General features: G+C 39.5%; 1 protein-coding gene and 1 long non-coding RNA gene across 6 annotated transcripts in view; one reads left to right on the top strand and one right to left on the bottom strand.

Annotated features, from left to right (window-relative positions):
• KCNC1 (potassium voltage-gated channel subfamily C member 1) overlaps nt 1–22,455 on the top strand; it is a 133,034-nt gene that overhangs the window by 6,000 nt on the left and 104,579 nt on the right. The gene's annotated exons all lie outside the window — the stretch shown is intronic.
• LOC121233874 lies at nt 12,706–16,530 on the bottom strand. The gene is made up of 3 exons (XR_005934162.1): nt 16,442–16,530; nt 15,808–15,953; nt 12,706–12,777 (listed from the first exon to the last, which is right to left on the bottom strand). It is a non-coding gene; the product is annotated as an uncharacterized LOC121233874 (long non-coding RNA).

Raw genomic sequence — 22,455 nt, 5'->3', positions numbered from 1 at the left:
CATCAAAGGGGCCCCGATGGAGCTGCTCTCCTGCCTTGGGCCTTTCTGCAAGGTCTCCCCTGCAGAGGCATATCTAATCCTGCACTGAAGCTGGCTGCAGTAATTCTCACCATATACTTTGACAATTAACGAGACAGCCTAATTTTAACTGCACGCTGCATTACAGCTCTGGAAAAATGAGAATCTTTCCCCGTTAAATGAAGTTTCCCCTGCACTTGTAGTATAATGGAATTACAGATAGACATCTATTAACTACCATTCTATCATTCATTATTAATATAGTTCCTAAAATCCCATTTTATTCCTATTTTCGCCCACCAAGGGACATGTTACTGCCAATCCTTATATAACCCATTAGTAAGCATGGTATAGTCTTCTCTGCATCCTGTCCAAAGAAGCCTTTGCAATGCCAGTTAGGAAGTGTTCACCGCTCACACCAAGTCCCACGTTCAGTCCCTATGAAATTAGCCAAGGTGGGAGCAGGCACACTCCCAAATAACTCCTGGGAATTGTCCCTCTGACTTCAGAAGTAATAGATTTTAAAACCGCCATCACCAAAAATAAATCATAGCAGCCATACAGAATCATGACTCCCTTGGTTTGAGTTGTTCAGAAACACATAGGAAGATACGATGTCTGCCCAGAACATCTTACAATCTCTTTGAAGTCACAACCTCACAAGGAGATGAGAGGGATGATGTTATCTACCTGACAAATCTATGGCTGGCTAGTACAGACTTAGCAGTTTTAATTCAAGGAGGGTTTTTTTTTCATCCATTTGCCTATTTCCAATTTTATTTCTATTATTCTAAAACCTTAAAAAAGAACAGCATCTGTTGCCATTTTAATTTTTTTTTTTAATCTTACTTAATTTTAATGTTTCTAGGTTACAAAATTTACTCGATTTAGCCAAGGCTGTGATTGTATGGATCATACCATCATATGCATACACATATATATGCCTTCCTCTCACTGCCACCTCCTACGATGCTGAGTGGGATTTCCATATGAGGAAGGACTTCAAAATTAAACCATCCCAAAATACTTCTGAAAATGTAACTGTGGTGCCACTGAAATCAATATGAATCTAGTGACTGGTTTCAGTATGGTATTTGGTCCCTTCTCTCTTTAACCCATCCCTATGTGCCTTCAATTATTTTCTTTGCCCTTCTCCTGACATTTGCTATTTTGGTCTTGGTTAGGGAAAAAAAAAGGTAACAAAATACTGGTATTCTCTGTTGGTATACCATGAGACAAAGGATAAAAAGATCTGTGGATGAATTATAGTATTTCTATTTTAGAACTGCTCACAAAAATGTGATATATTAGACTATGTCTAGGAAAACTATTTTTCCATCTTGTTTTTCCTTCTGCTGTGCAGTCTAGTATTCAATGGTAGTCATCTTTCTTATTTGTAAAAATACGTGACTGATCTGTGTATATTTATGGTAGTACTTTGGTAAAGTTGATACATATTGCCTTTCTTTTAACATAAGGAGAGATGTTAGCAAATCAGCAACAGAGGGCCTAGCCTTACTGTTACTGAAATTCAGTGCCAAAATTACCACTGACTTCAAGGATAGAAATGAATTTTCCTGCAGTATGGTTCAGGATAACAAATTAATTGCAGTGTACTGCTTTTTAATAGATACATTCCGTATTTCCATTCCAAAGCACTGAAGCGCAATAGATCTTAGCAATTTATTAGGCGCATACATATTAAAATATATATTTTTATAATCATTTAAAGACACGGGCATCTTTAGCATATTGCATCAAAACATAGGAGCTCTAATACTGACAAAGCTCTTCATGATCTGGCACTTTTTATTGCAAAGGACTATAGAATACATCCCCATTCAAACCACATGACTCCAATTAACATTCAACCAAATCATATCCAAGCGCTGTATCTCATAAGAAAAAGGGCAAGCAGGAGTATTCAGATTGAAAAATTGGGCCCTAATTGATAATCAAGTGCATAATTCTTTCTCATGCAAATACAGATGGCAAAACTAAGTTTCCATTTTGTATAGGCTTGATTTTATGAAAATTCAGTGCATTCTTGGAGGATAAGACTAATAGAACAGCCATTTTGAGATCTTTGCAATTGTATTACAATTAGCTTCTCAGTTACTATATACTGAATTTGATCTGAGGAAAGAACAGTATTAGAAGGCTGACTTGGCTTTCTCTACTGAATATTGCATTACATAAATATGTGATTCACTCCAAATGGTACACAGGAGTGTTAGGATCAGATGAAATCAGAGAAATCTATGAATCTATGGAGAACCACCTCCTCCCTCTGGAATATAAACTAAATGCTGTCATTTCTAGAATAATTTTTACATCTCTCTCCTGTGCTCAGTAAGGACCCAGAATTTGCTATCTTCACTCCTACTCTCGTAGTGATAGCTTACTCCAGGAACATCCCGTTTCCTTCGGGCTGAGAACAAGGTACTACCCAACACGGTTAAAGGTGAAAGGACCAGGTCCTAATTGATTTTCATTTCTTTCAGATATAATTTAGAAGATATAATGGGGGCTCTTATAAATCATGCTATAAAAATTATGAATAAATCTCAGTCCAAGGCTTTTTGCAGTGATTGCTTATGATGTAAGACCCTTTAATGACAGTAAGTTAAAATTGCATTGTAATGGCCCTTTGTAAATGCAATAAATCTCCGATTTCAGTGCACTGCGGACAGCCGGCGAAGAGTGTGCTGCACATGAGCTACCAACACAGGCACACACTGCTGGCACACACTTACGTAATTATGTTGATACTTCAGTAGCAGCAGTAAATCTTAGCCCTGCTAGATTTACTTTGAGAAAATGTTCAGTCAAGACCATTGTGGTGTTGTGACCGCATGAAATGGTTTAAAATATCATACTGGCTTTTAACTTGAAAACCTGGGAAAGAATGTCCCTTTTAAAAAGCAGTAAGATGGATCATTGTTGTGGTTTAACCCCAGCCAGCAACTAAGCACCACGCAGCCGCTCACTCACTCCCCCCCCCGACCCAGTGGAATGGGGGAGAAAATCGGGAAAAGAAGTAAAACCCGTGGGTTGAGATAAGAACGGTTTAATAGAACAGAAAAGAAGAAACTACTAATGATAATGATAACACTAATAAATTGACAACAGCAATAATAGAAGGATTGGAATGTACAAATGATGCGCAGTGCAATTGCTCACCACCCACCGATCGACACCCAGTTAGTCCCCGAGCAGCGATTCCCCCCCCCCCACTCCCCCCAGTTTATATACTGGATGTGACGTCCCATGGTATGGAATACCCCGTTGGCCAGTTTGGGTCAGCTGCCCTGGCTGTGTCCTGTGCCAACTTCTTGTGCCCCTCCAGCTTTCTCGCTGGCTGGATATGAGAAGCTGAAAAATCCTTGACTTTAGACTAAACACTACTGAGCAACAACTGCAAACATCAGTGTTATCAACATTCTTCTCATACTGAACTCAAAACACAGCACTGTACCAGCTGCTAGGAATACAATTAATTCTATCCTAGCTGAAACCAGGACAATCATTTGGTTTTAAATAACAAAGGCAAAACCTATCCCTACTGAGTCTTATAATTTCCCAGAGACAAATACAAGTTAAAATAGGTATTTTGGTCTGCACAACCAAACTAAATCTATCTTCCTTCCTGAATTTCCTGGATCATCTACTCAGCATTCACAAAAAAATTTAAAAATATGCACAGAAATACACCAACAGGGTAATAGCTTCCTGTTTCAGCTGCAGCAGAATCCCTATTCCTGTCCACCTCTGCCCTCCAAAAAAACACATTTAAAACATTACCTGCATTTCCCTATTCAAATACAGAAAGATCTGGTCAGTTCCGGTTGCTTATTATTTGACACGCATCAGAAATTCAGCTGAAGATTTCACTTTGAAAATTCATTCCAATAACCCTGTTCTATTTTTTTGTTTGGATTCTTGCAGTCTTCATTACACTGGATCAATTGACAGGTATAGATGGTGGAGGCCAGTTTTGTGATTTATCCCGTTATTAATTAAATGAAAACCTTCAATCAGAATGCTTCTAATTTGATAACAGATTTCCAAAAAAATGAATAGGGAGAAACCCCTAAAAATGCTGAGCACCTACAACCTCCAGCGCAAGGGAAGTCATGTCTTATAGCAGAAAAGGACATGGGCAAAGAGTTAAGAGACCGTCAGTAAAATCTGACCCCACCTCATAGGGCCACTGCCACAGCTACCACTGATTTTAGTGGGATCCAGCCAGAGACCCATGCAGACCTATTTCAGGCAAAATTTTTCAGGACAAGGACAATTGTGTAATTGCCACAACACTCGATGCAAAAGGGCTTGCCTTCACAGCACCCTCTGATCTCTACTCTAAAAACAAGGCAACATGATATCAGCCACATTGTGCTATTCCTGTTTCTTTTTTTAGCATGGTTCTTCCCATTGCTTCTAGTGTAGAGTTTTACAAGAAATCTAGTGACAGTACATCTTAGCACTTCTTGGGAATGTGTCCCGCATAATGCAGAACTGATTTTAACTTAGGCTTTTTCAGTAAACCACTTGTAAGAACAAACCAAGAACAACTTAACCATGCTACGATAGCTCAACCAATACCAGACTGAGTCAATTGCTGGGTGGTGGTGTTTGGTTTTCTTTTTTGGGGGCGGTAGCAGATCATTTTAGATCTGAATTTTGCTTAAGCAATATTGAAAGTTAGTGTTCAGCTGATAGGAGTTCAGTGTTTATCCTACCAAGAAGTCCCAAATGTGCTAGCGATTTTATTAGAAGACCTAATGTAAATTTCAAAACTATAGATTACTTGAAATGTTAGTTATGTCTAAGCAGCAGGAAATCAATAGTGCAAAAGTGCATTCACTGTTTTAAAGAAAACATCTTTTGGAGAACTTGGTCCGCTAAGAAAAGCAGCTCAGTTTACCTTGTGTCAGCGACATGGACTAAAGGCAAATGAAAAGTTTGAAATTCAATAGCAATTCTATAGCATCTTCAACTCCAAACCACAAATTTATCTTCACATATATACTACCATCAGCTACAGCAACTCCTAAAACTGCACAGTTATGGTCCTCAAAGGATGTCTTGGCTAGGACAGCTGGGTAAGCCTTTGTTCTTTTTGGGTGATCTTTAACATTCATTCCGAACAGTCCACACGTCTAGAGAAATATACACAGACCTACATGGTGTGAATTTACTAGAAAGCAAAAAAAAAAAAAAAACCCAACCCCCAAGCCCCCCAAACCTGAGATTTGGACAGATGATTGCAAGCAACTGAATTAATGCAGCTTATCAAGCGAGCATTTGTTAGCAGATCTGACTAAAGTCATTATTTGTGCGCCCTACTTGCTTGCATACGTTAGCTCTGAAGAATCCTCTCAGGGGTTTCAGCTAGCATCTACAGCATGCCAGTAGTATGAAGGCAGGCCATATTTGTATAGCTTAGCAAATGAACATTTGCAATGGCACAAGCACACAAACAACACATTATATTAGGTCATTAAGCCACATCATTTGGGTATGCTTCAGCCCTTCTCATTTTCTATGAATTTTACTGTGTGTGGAATCATACAAGACATTTAATCTTAGTGTGTCATTTTCAAAATAGAAAAACAACTTTTCTCAGGTTACTTGCTTTGCATTTTTTCGTCCCTCCCTTATTATGTGTTTATTGCAGTAACAAGCACAATAGGGTTATCATCTCTGTTGACACCTCTAATTGCTATTACCGTAAAAACAGCAATTTAACAATAAGCATCTCTAGGAAGAATTTACACTACACTCAGATGTATTGTTTCCCAAACCAACCTGGACCGGAGCAGAAGATCACCCAAAGCCATGATTCTTCAAAAGGTGCGGTATGCGTATGAGTTGTGCCAACCACTGCAGAGACAGCAGGGCTGGGCACCCACTGTCTCTCCAACACTCCGGCGTCATGGAAATCTAGCAGTCAGTTCCCACATCTTCACTTCTGAGGCCAGACTCATGAAAGGATGTAGCCATGTGAGTTCAAACTTATAATTTCCAAAACACTAACCACGCAGATGTAATTTTTTAAAAGCATATTAAAATTTCTCAGTGCCTACAGAATCATTTCTGTGCCCAGAACTGCTTTAGTATTGTTGGCAATGGCCTTATATCAAAGCCTTGTTAATGCCCGTAATTTTTCTTTACTAACAGGCACCATCCTTTAAATGTACTTGCTGAATACACACTAAATATAAGCTGTTTTCAAAAAGATGCTCAAATGAAATCAGGAGATATTAGTAGTGTGAAACAGTTCCCCAGATGTAATAATTCAGTGGCTATAGTCTTTTGCTTAGAATGTGAAATTTCAGGTTTAATATCTTCCTCCAACTGCAGGATTTCAAATTTTCATCTGTCTCTGCTCAAGAGACTTCCCAACTTCAGACAGCTGCATAATCCAGGCAGTTAGTGAAATTGATGCAGTTTGCACGGTGTGAGGATCTCGCAAACCAATACATTGGGTATGTGGCAAAGCAGCATTTTCCAATAACGTGGAACGAAGAAGCTGTTCCTGTGTGGTAATTCTGGGCTACTGAATTCAGCAGATTAATAGCAAAAAACAGATATGTGTAGTGACATTATCAGAGACAGCGTAACTTTAGCATGTGACAACACTAGTTTTTTATTTTCAGTCACTCACTAGTTTGAAGCCAGTTCTTATTAGAAATAACTGTATGTTGTCATCATGCAGTTGACTCCAGGATGAGCCACGTGCAATGATTTAGTGATCTCTGTGCAGCCCCTATAGAGAAGGAACGTACAAAATGCACAAAAAAGTATGAGATGGTACGCAGAAGTAGCCAATACACAGAAGTAGGGAGAACTTCTTCACCCCAGGGTCTGAGCAGTTCTGCCACGCTGAAAAGTGAGCTCCCAAGTCAGTGTAAGGACATATCACATGATTTGTTTTGAAAAGTCCTACATTTCCCAGGGCTATCAATCTGTCACCTTTCAGTCATGCCATGTAAATACAAGCATTCTTAAAATCTGTGAAGGCTGCCTTTTCATCAATATTTTAACATAAACATTCTTTTAATTTAAATGGAAATTGATCACTTACATTTTATTACTTTTTAATACAAGTGCATTATCACCATTAAAGGAAAGTGATCTCAGTTAAACTATTGCCAGGATAAATTTAACTTGGAAAAGCACTAGAACAAGTCTTTGCAAGATTAGGGCCTTTTACAGCACGTATGCTTTAGCTCTGGTATTAACAACCAACACAGAAGGGATCAATAAACATTCTAGCTATTACATTTGCTGCCTTCGTGATGCACATAACACTAGTACAAAATCTTACTGGAAACTGTGACAGGTATATTGTTAAATATCCCTCTCTACTGTAATTTACCTTATATAGAAGTCTTGCCAGGGGCTCTAATGAAGCAGAGGCAGTTGTGCAGTTTTACCATCTGTTATCAACTCTACTCCTGCTATAGCAGAAAAAACAATTGTATTAGAATTTAGAAATGACAAACATTGAAAAAAATATTTTCTTTCATTGTTTAAATAGCTTTGCTATGCAGTCTAAAGAACAAAATGTTTGGACAATAAATAAAACATTTTAAAAACTGATTTAATTAAAAAACAAGATCTAGCAAAAGAACAGTGATAGAGTTGTTCTACATAACCACAGCACAACAAAGAGGTATAAATAAGCAATCATGTTATATTCCACAGCCTTCAGATTTAGATTTTAATTCAGGGTAACACATCCTATTTTTATATCCTGTAGAAGGAAAAAAAAAATCAACAAAAAAACCCTTTGAAATAATTGAAAATTTTAAAAAGGCTACATCTATGCTATCTAATATAGGACCATAGGACCAAATTGTAGAGTACTTAGGAACTGAATCCTCCTATCCCTCTTTCCATCCTAAGTAAGGACCTGCAGGGTAGAAACTCCGAAGAACACTACAGTGTAGCTTCACTTATGTGCAATGGACTAAAAATGAATACTTAATATTTATATGAATCATTGTCAGTGTCAAGTAAGATGAAGCTTTTAAAAATAGAACCAAATCAGGGAATGAGTTTTAAGACTCAGTGGGTAAATGCCTCTTTACGTACGGTATTATTTATAGATATTTTTCTAATCCGTTCTGTCATCTTGTCTCTTAAATTATTAGAAAGGAAGCAAGGAAGAACTACGGCAAATGTAGATGAAAGAGAAATCTTACTGGGAACTGTGGCAGGAATACGAGCAAAAGCTTGGAAGTCTGGAGCTGTGTTCCTAGGCCTCTTATTCTCTGTATGTTCTACATGAAAACCATTCCAGCCTATTTTGTAATTAAATATGTACATTTTTTAAACTACTCTCTCGCAACAAGAGGAATGGCGTTTTCAAGACTCTGTTTGGCATCCAAAAGACCCACTACCACACCTGAAAACATGCTGAAAACAAGCTAATCACAAGCAGGTTTCAGACATTGGGCTAGCTCTTGTGTCAGCGGCCTTGCTAAGCCTTGAACATCCTGCAGTAGCAAAAATCCCCTTTAGATATAAAAGTTGATCTGACAAAGAAAGTCACAACAGGAATTTCAGCATCAGATCCTGATTTTCATAGCTCCCTTTGAAGTCAATGACAGCTGCAGACGGTCTCTTCAAGTTGATCCCCAAAGGTTCTCAGCTAGGTATTGAAAAATTTTAAATATGTCAGTTGTGATAGCTTTGTGTGTCTATTTATCATCATCAGATAAGGAGACTGCCAGTACTAATATCTCCTTGCATCATGAAGGTTCTGAGAGTCTTAACCATTTATGAAAATACTTTTAAAAACTTCTACAAAAAGGACAAGATATAAGCAAAATATTATTAGCGTTTTAAACAAGTATTCAATATTGAAGTGCAAAAATACTCAAGACTGTTAGGATGAAAGTCACCTTGTAAGAAAATTCAAAGGAAGGGGGCACATCCACATCCACAAAGCTTCTGCTGGATACTTGCAAATAGGGGAAAGTTATCTTTCACGTGTAGGAATCTGGGGAGGTCATCCTTATTTTCATTCTGCTAGGAGGTAGAGAACTCTGCTATGAAGCAATTAAAGCCATTTGTTCCCTTATGCAGAGACTCACATTACACAACCTCCATCAGACAGGAATTAAAACTGAGTAAAGCAGGCATCTACATGGTTATGGAATACTGCACAGGGGGACTACGTATCCATAGGCTTTTGTTTTGATCATTTGAGTACCATTTTTATAAGCACCAACGTGAAGTACTTTTTTGTACTCTCTTCATCCAGGTAGGAGTTTGAAGTAGCTGTATGTCTGCTGAGAACACCACACACAACTGCTCTTTGATTTTATCACGTTTCTTGCAAATACAAGCTTTTGCTGCTCTTGACTTCAGCAGCAAGATCTAATTCAGACCAGCGAGAAATTTCATCTAATCTCTTTTTATCCTGATTGTCCTAAATCTATTTTAAGCATAAGATGCAGATGTTTACAGGTGCGAGAATTGTGATAAATTTAAGCAGAGATCCTAGATGTGAATGTTAGGAACAACAGCTCTTTTTTTTTTTTTTTTTGCCACAAGGATATCTGATCGCATTGTTCAGCCCAATAGCCAACCAGGTTTTATTTAGCGATGCCAGTCTAACAGATGTAATTTCCACTTATGGTAGCTGTGGGCACATCATTAATTCTAGTAACTGCAAAACTTACAGTAGAAATCCCTTTCTGTGGCATCCCTTGCTTCTCACTTTGACAGCTTTAGCAAAAGAACAACAACAACAAAAAATTTCTACTATGAGCTTGTACGTGACTGTCCAGATACAGCAGTAGTTTGGTCTAAAGATCTTCCTACAAGAGCTGTAATGTACACAGATGGCAAAGGGCTCAGAAATACATTCAGAAAAATGCAGTAGACAATTTATGTGTGGAAACTATGTTCACAAGCCCTGTACCATGTTTATTGAGAGAGCAGAAGCTGTATTTTAAGAGGCATATCAATAAAGATTTGGCTACAAATGGAAAAAAAAAAATCTTCTCGTTCACTACCTACACTGCATATGATACTAGCTGTAATCAAGAAAAATTTCAAGATGACATGAAGCTATCAAGCTGCATAATTCCTGCTAGTGCTCACTGCAAGTGCTCACCGCAGTCCTGCTATTAAAATGCCCACAGGCCACAAAAACTCTCTTAAGCCAACTCACTAGCCCAAATTATGACTTCTTCTAGTTAACAAAACTCACCACAGGCTTGCAGTTTCGGGTAGAATACGTTTTTTTCTTAAAATACACCTACCTTCATCAAAATGCTAAGTAGTCACTCGTGGGTTTGAATCTCCCATTACGCTGAGGCAGTGATTTTATTTTTTAAACACACACATAGAAAGAGACGAGCCAAAAGTAAAGTCACCATGCATGTCACCACCCCTCTTTAGCATTTATTCCACAGCCTTATTTGTCTTTCAAATCCAGCTACTCATGAGGGTTGCGAGGGAGGGAAAAGGTTGATGAATTTTGGGGGTTTTGGTTTTTTTTTTGTTTTTTTTTTTTTTGAAACTTTGCAGATGATGTTTAGGGAGCCTTCTCACAATTTATGGCTCAGAAACAGGTTTGGGAGTATCAACAGTATTATATGTACTCTGCAGTTTCAGATCTAGAGCTCATCAAATAACTGTAGATACATTTTTTTTTGGCAAAAAAGATATTTTTTTTCTGCCATTTCTCCCCCTCCTCTCAAGGAAGGTTTATTCAAAGTTTCTTCCTTTTCTCCATGAGAAAAATTCCAAAGTTTTTTGCCCCCATTAGTTTCTTTTTCTCCCCTCAGACTTACTTAATAAAAAAGTGAAAAAGTGGTAGTCAGAAAAAAAGAACAAACCAGTAAAGTTTAAGAGGGAATAACTAAAAGATAAAAAGCAAAGAATTTTCTGCACAAAATTTTGCTAAAATCTTTGGATAAGGAAAAAGCCTTGCCAGTTTGAAGTCTATAGGACAAATATGACAAATTTTGTTGAATGTTTTCAAGGAAAAAAGAATCTCTTTTTTCCAAATTGCTTTTCTAATTTCCATTGAGTTATTTACAAATACCCATCTTCTGCTTGCAGTCCTTTTGCTTGTTTGAGGTGGGGTTTTTCTGTTTGTTTGTTTTTAAATCAGTTGAGAATAAAAACAGGTTTCCATGTATATCAGGAAAACACAGGCTTGCTCATGAATTTTTCTTCGAATTATTCTCAGCCTGGCTCTGTGTTTCTCTAGCCCTTTCTGGACATGAAACTACTCTTCCTTTTAGAAGGATCACCATCTTGTCCTTTTGATTGTTCCTCTTTCACCCAGAGGCTGTGGCACCAATTCTGGTTTTTAAACCACATTTTAATTGTTGTTGGATAATTGATCTCCTGCTCACAGAGCATGGGATGCTACACAGTGGAGGAACTGCAGTCATCATCAGACGTTAGGACACTCTTTTGAAGCAGAACTACAGAAAATAGTGGTTCCAATGTAAGCAGTGAGAAGGAAAATGCCTGGAGTAGGATGTAGCAACAGTAAATAGATGGAAGGAGGCTTCAGAATTAGAAGAAAAAAGCGCTGTGCGGAGAGGGAAGTCTCACCTTTCAATATTCAGTAGACGTTGAAGAACAAATAGTGTTGGGACCCAGGAAAGCGAATGTAGGATGACAAATCACCAGCCTACTAGTAGAGAAACAAGACTGTCAAGAGCTTGAAATCTCAGACTGTGGCAACTTACAGCAAATTCTTTTCCAGCAAGGTGAGAACAACCTCATCAGAATAATTCAAATGAGTTTGCAATATGCCAGTACATTCTGCATGTGCCGCAAACAAGAAAGCAGCCCTCACAAGAGCCCAGGAAGAAGGGAATTTGCAGTAACGGATTTTGTGGTCAAAAGAGCACATTTTGCTGTTGTGAGCTTGCCAAAGAGTGAAAAAAGGGTTAGGCTTTACAGTGAAAAGCCTCGTGTGTTATCACTAGCGCTAGCACTGGAGAAAGCCTTTGCTGTAAGGACATTTGAGGATTTTGGATGGCATGTTCTGATGCACTTAGTTTTTTCTGTGGCCTGTGAAGGTCGAACACCTGGACAGCTGGCTCGAGAGCTTGGGCGGGGGGAGTAAAGGGGCCAACTTCACCTCTTTAAGAGCTCTAGGGTTCCAACCTAGCCAAACCAGCTTTTCCTCTTAGAAGTCCTGCACAAGAATTATGGCCTTCACCACACACACAGACTCCCTTCAGCTGTGATCCGAACTACATGGGATTGCAGGAGAAAACAGCAACTGGCCTCATAAATATATAGGGCACTTGTGGAAGTGAGAGGGAGCCGCAGGCTCTTGCTCTGTCAGGCTAAAAGACACTGTGCAAGTTTCGGTGGCAGTCCCCATAGGTATTATTCTGGAGGTGATTCTCATTGTGCATTAAATGCACGGGACAATTAGCACCCCTTCACCCTTGTTTGATCACGTTAATTGAAAAAAAAAAAAAAAGAAGTCTAGAATAAATGGGCAATCTTTAATTGAGAATATATGCTGTCTAATGAAAAGATGTGGCTTGTTAATGTATTCTGTTCACCGAGGACTCCAACATGAATATATGTTTAAGATTCAGTGGCAGATACAGTGATGGAGCTGAAGCAACAAGGAGAGATAAGGTAGCAGACAGAAGCAGTACGATCTTGTGTAGGAAGCACAGGAATGCACCAACTCTTGATCTGACTTCAAATGTGACCTCTGGCAAGTTCCAGCTTCTTGATAGTGATTGACATCTATAATCGGGATAATAGAACATCATTTATCTACCTCTTCTGGGTATTGTGGAGACTAACTAATGTTTGCACAGTAATTTGGAGATAAATTGGAGGTACTGGATGAATTTCCAGTATCATGTTTGCTTTAGGCAGGTGAAGTGAGGATATCTTTTTGACACAGAAAGAACTAAAGTTGTTCTCAAAATAAATCAGAGGGATCAGAAGGCAATCTTATCTTTGCTCCATTCTGATTATTCAGCATTTCTCAAAAAGATTAACAGGAAATGAGAAAGCAAAGCTTTTGTGGGTCAGGGAGGTAAAATTTAGGAACATTTAACACTGTATCTACAAAACCTTTCTAAACAACAGTTAAAAATTCAGAAGATTCTTTTTACTCTTTCAGATGAAAAATTAACACAAGACACCCAGTAGAATGTGCATAACAGATTATTGACAGATCTACTAAATAACTTTTAATTAAATAATGACAAAGTTTAAAAATGGAATACATGTATCCCCAAGTAGACATTTTAAAACAAAACCTACAAAATTAAAGCACTAGCAGACTTAATCATACCCTGCATTTTAACTGGTTCTGGTTTACAGCAACCTCATAAAGCCAGAAAATAGTCTAAGTGAATTAACCCATTGTCTCCATAACGTGCGTTCTGAATAGAGATTTCAAATTGAAGGCGCAAGTTATACATCAGCCCTCAAGTGGCAATAGAATGAACCCTTGATTTTTATCTTGGCTGTTGTCAGAAAACACGTTGCCTTCCCAGAACAGGCAGACTAAGTATGAGCTGAGAGCTGTGTCTAGCAAAATGGGTCTCTTCCAAGAAGACCAACACCCTACAGAATAAGATGCCAGAGCAGATGCTGTATATGCTGAAGCTTGACATATGCTGAAGCTCCCTGAGCAATCACAGAAAGGCACAAAGCATACTGGGAGCAGTCACCTTTTTCTCAGCTGGGTTGGCTTTATCTCCAGGATCATCTTTATGTTATGAGACCTCTGGCACAAAGGCATCAGACAGATATTGAATATAAGCTATTCACTTCCTGAGGAAACATTCAGCCAGAAGCGGCAGAGGTACAATTACAGAACAGGATGAGAGGCAAAAAAGTCAGGACAGACACAGCAGAATGACACTCGGACCTCTTCTGTCACTGGCAGTATGTTGGGACTGGGAGTAGCCTAGTTATTTCCCTGAAGACACAAGGAGCAAGTCAGATGATACAAGAGTTGCCCATCTGCTTTGTAGATACCAATCTCTTTGAAAATACCCTTTGACTAGGATGCAGACCACAGAGTGCGTTGGAGAGATGTGAACAGCACAAGACCCACTTGCTGGTGCCTTCTTCCACTGTAATAGTCTGGTAATTCTTGCTATAGGCGAGCACGAAATGGCTAGGTGCCTCTGATATTGCTCAGGGGCCATTGTGTTCCTCAAAAACATGCACCACTTTTGAAGAATTAATTCTAACTCATATTTACCATGGTTTTGTTCCTTTATGGTATACAGGGATGACCTGAAATCGCTTATATCCTGATTGTCTAATTCAAGGGATCAAAAGTGTCAAATTTGACCTCCCTGTTGTTTTTTCTGGAGTAATTCCTGAAGGTACCAGGAATTTCTTCTCTTCCAAATGGAAGAGCAAGGGAAAGCTGCTGGAATTTTAACAAAAAACCCCTTTCTTCCCCAGTCTTCACTGATTATAATTAATATTAAGTTAATCAAAACTCAAAGCAAAACAACAACAAAAAAAGGTCAGAAAGCAATTATGTTAGAAATATGTTCCCCAGTCAATTGCTTGCTTTTCAGGCTTTAGCAATGTTGTAATTTCAATACTTATGCAACCACCATAGAATTTTCTAGGTCTGAATTTTACTTCAAAAGCAGAAACTTCTCACCAACCAACCCCTTCAGGTCCAAGCCCGTGAACTTTTTCTCATAAGGGAAAAAAAACCAAAAAAAGGAATGAGCTTCCTTTTAAGTTTCCTTCACACTTTCAGCCTCCTCAGATGCCACCACTGCATCACAGAAGAAAGTACGAGGCACCTTCCTTCCTGCTTACCGCAGATCAAGTCAAGGGCACTTTGAATCATCTGGGAGACACTGCCTCATAGCACACAGCCCTTGCAGAAAGAAATCCTCCAGGGAGATCAGTTTATGGCAGATTTTGTATTGTGCCAGGTTAACAGATATGTATCACTGTCCTTTTAGCCCAGACTGGAAGAAACTATATTTGCTAAAACTATGTAGCCAGAAAGCATACTTTAAAAATACACACTGTAATCAAATGCCTGTTTGCAACATTTATGACTTGGCAGATTGACTTGCACATCAGGCACACATTTCGATGGTTAATTTTGAGCCCTAATGCAGCAGAGCAGTCTTCTATCTGGCTGGTGTCTATCCTTTTCAAAAGGCAAAGGAGTGCATAAATTATGTTTAAAAAGAGGTAGGCATTTTCTACCCACAGTGTAGAGTCACTGTAGGTGGATTATTATCCAGGAATACTGAAGAGGTAGGAAGTCTGTGATTTAACCCATTCTTTGTAGTCTCCTTGCCTGCTATTGTTTTTACTGCTGACAGCCTGAAATTATCCATATGATCGGATTTTTCAGGTAGTTCAGCAGCACAGCAGCTGCATTTCAGACAGTCAGCAGGAGTTAAAACCCTAAAGCAAGGATTTTATTCTGAAATAATACCAGGTAAACCCTAAAATAGCATCCAGTTGCCTCTGCTGATGTTGGCAACTATGAGGTTATGCCAGTTTACTCCTGTTAGTATTTCCCTCACCAGACCCTGCAGGACAAATGCCATATATTACCAGAACAGGATGAACTCTAAACCATCTTACAGATGACCAGCAGGATTTTGAAGCCTATTTCTTCTGCAGTATCTTTACTACTGGGAAAACAGAAAGCAATAGCTTTCACACTGCAAACTGAGACATTTATATGTCAGGATATGGGCATGACCTTTAGCTAATACAAATAAGCATAGAGATGTTCAGCTGAACGGAGCTACCTGCACTTACTCCAGTTGAGAACTTGGCCTTCTACGTGGAGCTCAAAGAAAATACTCCGAACTGTGATAAAAATAATCGGCATCAGGGCTGAGCATCCCTAAATTCCAGTGATTTGCCTACAAGTTGCCGACAGCGAACATCTTCAGAAATAGGACCTATAAGAATAGCCAAAAAAGAGGAGGATTTGTAAATGTTTGAGTTTTAGATTATCTTAGGTATCACTGTTCAACTTCTACATTTAGTATTTATGCAAAGAGGATACTATTTTCCTTGTCCACAACATCTCTTTTCTGGAAATTCATAATACTTCACAAAATGACTTAATCCTTTCAGTACCTCTACTGACATATGCAAGTATTCTTCCAATTTTCTCACAAAATGTGCAAACTGAGGCACAGAAAGATCCCACTTTTTTCTCGAGCTATTCAAAAGAAATCATTAACAGAAATGAGAAAGGAATCCTGCCTCCCACTGCTGTAAAAAACAAACAAACAAAAAATCCCAACAAAACCCCCACAGATTTCACCACGCTCACCATTGTAAATAGGTCTAACCAGGTCAAAAGCAGTAATGCTAAATCCAGAAGTACCTGTGCCGTGCCAGTTCCAATGGATGCTGCTCTAAAACCTAGTATTTTTTCTACCTGAGAATGGTAGCAAAGGCTCAATATTTTCCAGGCAGATTGGCATCTGTCACAACATCTTGGTCTTCTTCCCTGAATACCGATCTTTGTTCTCTAGAAAACAAACAAATGCCTTACTAGACTTGCCGAGTGCCACCAAGACGCAGGCAGGAACATAGGCTTGTCCTCATCCCCTCCTGACCACACTCAGGGAGGAGACCAAGAGCTGCTGGCCAATGCAGCCTCCAAGAGAAAGAGACCAGGCAAGGTGAGCCAGACCCATCTTTTGAGAGGAAAGAGAGGGGATATTTTGCTATTGCGATGAAAATAAAAGCTGCACCATGTTAGTCAACAGAGCTGGTCACGCTTGAGGAGACAAATGAGAGAGGAATCCCCCAAGAGGGGAGGGGAGTGCAGAAACATTTCACTCCTCTCCTTGGCAGCAACGTAGCAGCTGCCCTTCCCACCTTCCTCCTTGCCATCCTCTACAGATGCTACCCTTAGTGAATTGGCCATACTGGCTTGCAAGGTGCTCAGTTTAAAACTATCACCAATAAACTGAAATTCTTATTTCTACTCTGAACCTCAGGGGCACTCAGCAGAACTTCCATCATAGTCACACATCTCCTACCCCATAACAAAGTATACTAAATAGTCCCAGAACTCTTCACCTGCATCCAGCAGCCTGTGCATGGGATTGCCTAAGGGTCCCATTTTAAATCCCACATGTGTGGAATTTATCCCTTCACATTCCCATTTCTGCTTATAGCAATACTTCAGAGAATCAGTTGACATCAGCCGTCGTACATGCAGCATTAAAGTTCAGGCTCCTTGCTAAACAGAAGTCACGGCAATGACTTTCTGACTACCTTAAACTCCTGAGGTAGGTCTCTGTTAAATAAAGCACTGCTCAGCTCTTCTCGTGGAGTTCTTGAGTAGTTGTCTTTTGTTTGATAGTTGAGCCCTGCCACCCTGTACTTGCTGGTATAGCCGAGCTGAAATTCTTATCTGTGATCTTGTCGGGGCTGAAATTTTTATTTTGCAACTATTTCCACTTTCCACCCAAATAAAAGAGAATACAAATAAAGGAGAATTTTATTTTCCCAATATTTTGTAACAAAAATTACAGGGAATGATTTTAAGATAACATATGAATTAAGGGCACCATCAGCATAAATCTAAATTCTGTTTCAAGACTGCCAAATGCTGCTGCTCAGAAATAGACAGATATAGAGATTTCCAAAAATAACTTTTCTACATGAAAAATTCACACAAGATTCCCACAAAAACACCCCAAATTATTTTTAAAAAAGCATACTACAGCATTTATTACTTTATCTCCCTGAATGTTATTCTGTATTTTCTTGGAGGAACACTCAGAGGCCCCAGTAAAGAACAAGGCTATGCTGTGCTCGCTCATTTAACTAGGGAGACTGAGACTGTTTTCAATGGTAATTAATATGAACAATAGTACCTTAATTTATATAGATACATACTTCCATACATATATTTGAACCTTTTCTACAAGCGTGGAGCCTAGCTGGAGACTAGAAAAGACATCTTTCTACAGAAAATAGATCAGAGGCCCTCTCCCAGCATTAACCTCTGGGACCTTAAGTCATGAAATTTTTAAATTTAGAAAAGTTACTGGGATTTTTAATAAGTTTTCTTACTCTTCTTGAGCCCTGAAAAGGTGAACCTATAGCAGACTGTTTAATTATTTCTATAGGTGTGACGTGAATAATTAAGTAACCCCTACACATTTCTGAATATTTCTAAAGCATTCATAAAATAGATGTCTAACATACTCCTCAGACAGCCATTTGCAGTAAGGCCTTTGGCCTTCTATATCAGAGTCCACCAATCAGCCCAGTTTTCCCTTTGCATATTCCCAAGTTTGTGCCCCTCTATAAGAAAAGGATAACACCAGTGGAAACAAGCATTTAAATGCTATTTCTCAATACCTGTAGCTGTATTTTCTTTTATTGCCTATATACTGTACCTTTTTCTCAGCAGAATGTTTTCACATCATAAGATGACAGAAACTAAGGCAGTAGGTTAATGCCCGTGTATTCAATTTTAAATCCCATGCTACTCCAACATATTAAAAGGAATTTTCCCAGGGAGAAGGATACTTTCCCCAAGGATGGCTGTCATCTAGGGTCTCATCAGCTTTCAGATCTCTCAACTGACCAGTTTTTACTGATACTTCAGTTATTATTTTTTTTAAATCATTTTTTGTCAAGGACCACCCCAAGGAAAAACAGATTGAGAAGCTACTGGTTTAAGAAACTGAAAACAGAAGGGGTTAGAGCTTGCTAAGGCATCTGATGAGTGCAGGCATATACTGTAATGTGCTGCACTATTTCTAGACAAGAATTGGATGCCACATTGCTTATATAGCGCACACAGTTATTGTGACTTTCTCAGGAGACTGACTTTACACACCTTTAGTTTGCACCCTCTGTGAGGAAGCGCAGCTTTAGGTTTTATCTGACTGAAGCAGGACACGTTGGCAACCACAACACTGGGAGCTCAGAGATCCAACGCAGCAGCCTGGATGTTATCCATCTAATTTCAGTATCTAATCTCTCTAGACACTTATAATATGCCACTCGCTGGTGTGCTCCATCTTAGTTGATAGTAAAATCATTTAATACAAGTGAGTAGCGAGGTAGGTGACAGGCTGATTGATGGCAATGTCTTCATTTAAAGCTATGCAACAATACCAGACAGAGGTCTAGGGCAGCTCAGGAGTAGAGCCCTGCCTAAATTTGTTGGTATCCATGCAAGTTTATCATGCCAAAGTGTGGTTTATACAATCTACTAAATCATTTTCCTAAAAAGAAGTTGAGCTACCTCAAACCCATTTCTCAAAGCAAAGAGCATCAGCATTTTACAGGATACTTAACAGTGAGATTACAGAGAGAATTACCATTTCTCCCTCTTGACAGCGAGAATCTGCTTTTCCACTACCTTATGGTAACCCAAAATAATACTGGCTTCTTGAAGCTACCTGTATTTTAACTGTGATCTCTAATGCCTCAGCGGCAAAGCTAGTGCTGTCTGACAACAAGCAGGTACACTCACCAACACTGCTAATGCTCGGTGTCATAACTCTGTCCTCCATATCATGTGAGTGGGAATCAGACAGACCCTTTAAGGCAAATTTGGTGTCCATCATTTGCTACAAATAGATGAGGGAATCCAGCAAGTACCAAAAGCACAGACGGAAAGAGAGAGATGCTCCTGTGGAGAGTGGTTCCTGCGTATTAATACCCATAACTAAAGCTTGGGAAAGCCTTTGCCCCTTATTTCTTCATGGCACTCCTGCTCAGAGATCCCAGAAGGACAGACTGGATCCCACAGGGAATGCCATAAAAAGTCCATTCTTGATGAGCCTTCAGTCAAAGCCTAAAGGCAGGGTTTCATGTAAAGGAAAAGGGGGCTGTGCTGAGTTTAGGGAGCAGGAAGGGCTGTTCCTTTCCTAAGGGCCTTGAGCATGTCACGTTAATACTTCATGCCCACTTTTCCCCATTCCTTAAGCCCAGCTGGTTCTAGGGAAAGTGATGGCAGAAGAGTCCCTGTCCACACTTGTATTGCCATGGAGACACAACCTGACTACAACCTCCACACCCACAAATTCCCTCAAATCCAATGGGTTTGTAGTCTGTAGCCAACTTCTTGTTCCGCCTTATGGAAAAAGATAAAGGCGAATTAGGTCCTTTTCACCTCCTCACCTCTCTTGGAAACTGAGTCCAGATAGTTTCAAACCCTCTGTTCAGGAGTGACCTGCATAAGAGCTTCTGAATGCGTATTTATTTAGCTCCTGTGAAAAAAAATCAAAACATGTTCCCCTTAATTCATAAGACAATATCTGGAGGTGGTGGCTAACTCTGTCCCAATTCTTCCATGCTCCATTCAAGCTCTACATTGTGGGGCTGTTTCCAATCCAACAGCAGCACAAATACAAGCTTTCAGTAAAACCTGCATTGTCCAAGGTGTTCAAATGGGCATAACTAAAAGCATTTCCCTACAAAAGGCTGAATTTATGTTATTTGCAATGAGGCTGCGACATACGAGCTTTTTACACCCTTCAAAGAGAAATTTTATGCTAGTGATTGTCTGTCTTAATGAAGGAGCTTTATCTCTCCCAGTGCCATGTGTTGTTGCAGTTTCTGTGGTAACGAGTGACTGCATAGAGAAAGAAGTGGCAGCACAGAAGTCAGTGTAAATTGCTAGCATGTAAACAACGGCTACCTTAGGGTCTGTTTTACATGCATACTTTTTTGACTCAGTTTATGATCAATTTCTGGAAGGTAATTGTTAATGTCTACAATATTTATTACTTGTACTTTGGAAACCATTGAGTAAACATCCTATATGATGTACTTTATATGCCATACTTTGCCAATACATAAATGCAACTTCTAATTTAGTATAAAACCCATTTGATTTTTGTCCATACAGGGAAAAGTCATTCTTTAGTCCAGCCTAGAAAATAAGATCTAAACTCTCTCAATGAAAATCACAAAACAGAAAAAAAAAGTATAGAGTATAAAATATATACACACATAAATGAGCAAACCAAAGCAAATAGAGGATGACATGACGTGAAAGATAAGAGCAGGTAAAGCTTTTTTCTATTCTGTTTTCATGGAAGAAGTTGATGTGTGTTAATCTCAGGGAGCAAACTCAGGTCAGAACACCAAAGCTGTGTAAGCACTTCAAGTGACTGAAATTAGGCGATGAAGAGGACCAGGCTTAATAGCTTTCATTTCAAAAGACAGTTTGTATTCAAGAGTTAAGGTTTCAGTAACCATACGCAAAACCTTTAAAATAACTCAGGAAATGCCTTCAGAAATCAAGACTGCAATGGTTGGTGCCATTTCTTTCACTACCCACTTCTACTCACACCCTACTTCTCTAGAAACACATTCTCAAAATGGAAGCAACTTCTCAGCACCAAGCCATGTTTCTGGTTTACTGAATTCCTGCAGAGTATTGAAGTTTCATTGAGTAGAAACTAAGGCGTCCAGACCATTTTGTTTAGTCATGAAAATAACAGAAGAATGGAAGACAAACAAGTTGCAAGGATGGAAACTCCTGAACTAGTTTTCTACCAGCTTCTCACAATCCACATATGTTTTATGAAATGTGTTTGTGTTGGCTAGGAGACAGGACTAGCTGCTTAAAAAATGGGGCACAGTCATTCATTTCTCTCAGTCCAGCTCTGAAGAGTGCTCTTTAACACAGATATTTCAGGCTGCCGTAACCACAGCATTCTCAATTAAATTACTTTCTTACCTGAAGGGTAACAGAAATACCAAACATCCCATAGAAATATGTTGACATACACCAACCACTTTGCAGCCCAAATCCTACTGCAGTCAATAATAGATTTAGGCTAGCAGAAGCAAGATTGAGCTATTTATGGACATCGCTTGATGTACTGGTTACACGGCCAAAACCAAACAGCCCCAAAACAATATATTGTGCTTGAAAACCCCAGCTCTTCTGCTGTTAGATCTGACCATGGCAAAGCTGACTTCGCTTGGCTGTGGTACCCATGAGCCAGGGTAATGGAGGTTTCCAGCTCATCCTGGAGCACTCAGACTCGGCGGTGCTACAGCTGCATTTCCAGCTGGTACGGAACATTCTTTAATATTACATTACTTCAGTTTCTGAGTGGAGGTGGACCTCAAGTTACTTCTCACAGGGGAGACCTCCTAGGCATTGCTGCTCTTTGGCTTTTAGCATTTCCTTTCACAACAGGCAAGAGCTATTCCCATCACCTTCTGGCTGTCATTGCTCTCCATCACATCAGGCTGTCACCACCAGGACCGCTACAGAGCTGCAAGCATATTGCAGTCAGTGGTGCTTCGCAGTGAGGGAGATGGCCCTTGAAAGGCCGGCAGCAGCCCTCCTCTTCCAGCTCAACAGCTGCTCCGCTGGGGACAGCCTCAAGTCACCCACAGCTACTCTCACACCAGAGGCACCAAGGCTGCCCAGTACTACGGCGTAGGCAAGAAGGA

This window comes from Aquila chrysaetos, chromosome 16 (assembly GCF_900496995.4).
Source record: "Aquila chrysaetos chrysaetos chromosome 16, bAquChr1.4, whole genome shotgun sequence".
Classification (NCBI taxonomy): Eukaryota; Metazoa; Chordata; class Aves; order Accipitriformes; family Accipitridae; genus Aquila; species Aquila chrysaetos.
Note: the sequence above shows the minus strand (reverse complement) of the source record. Positions and strands in the feature narration are given on the sequence as shown.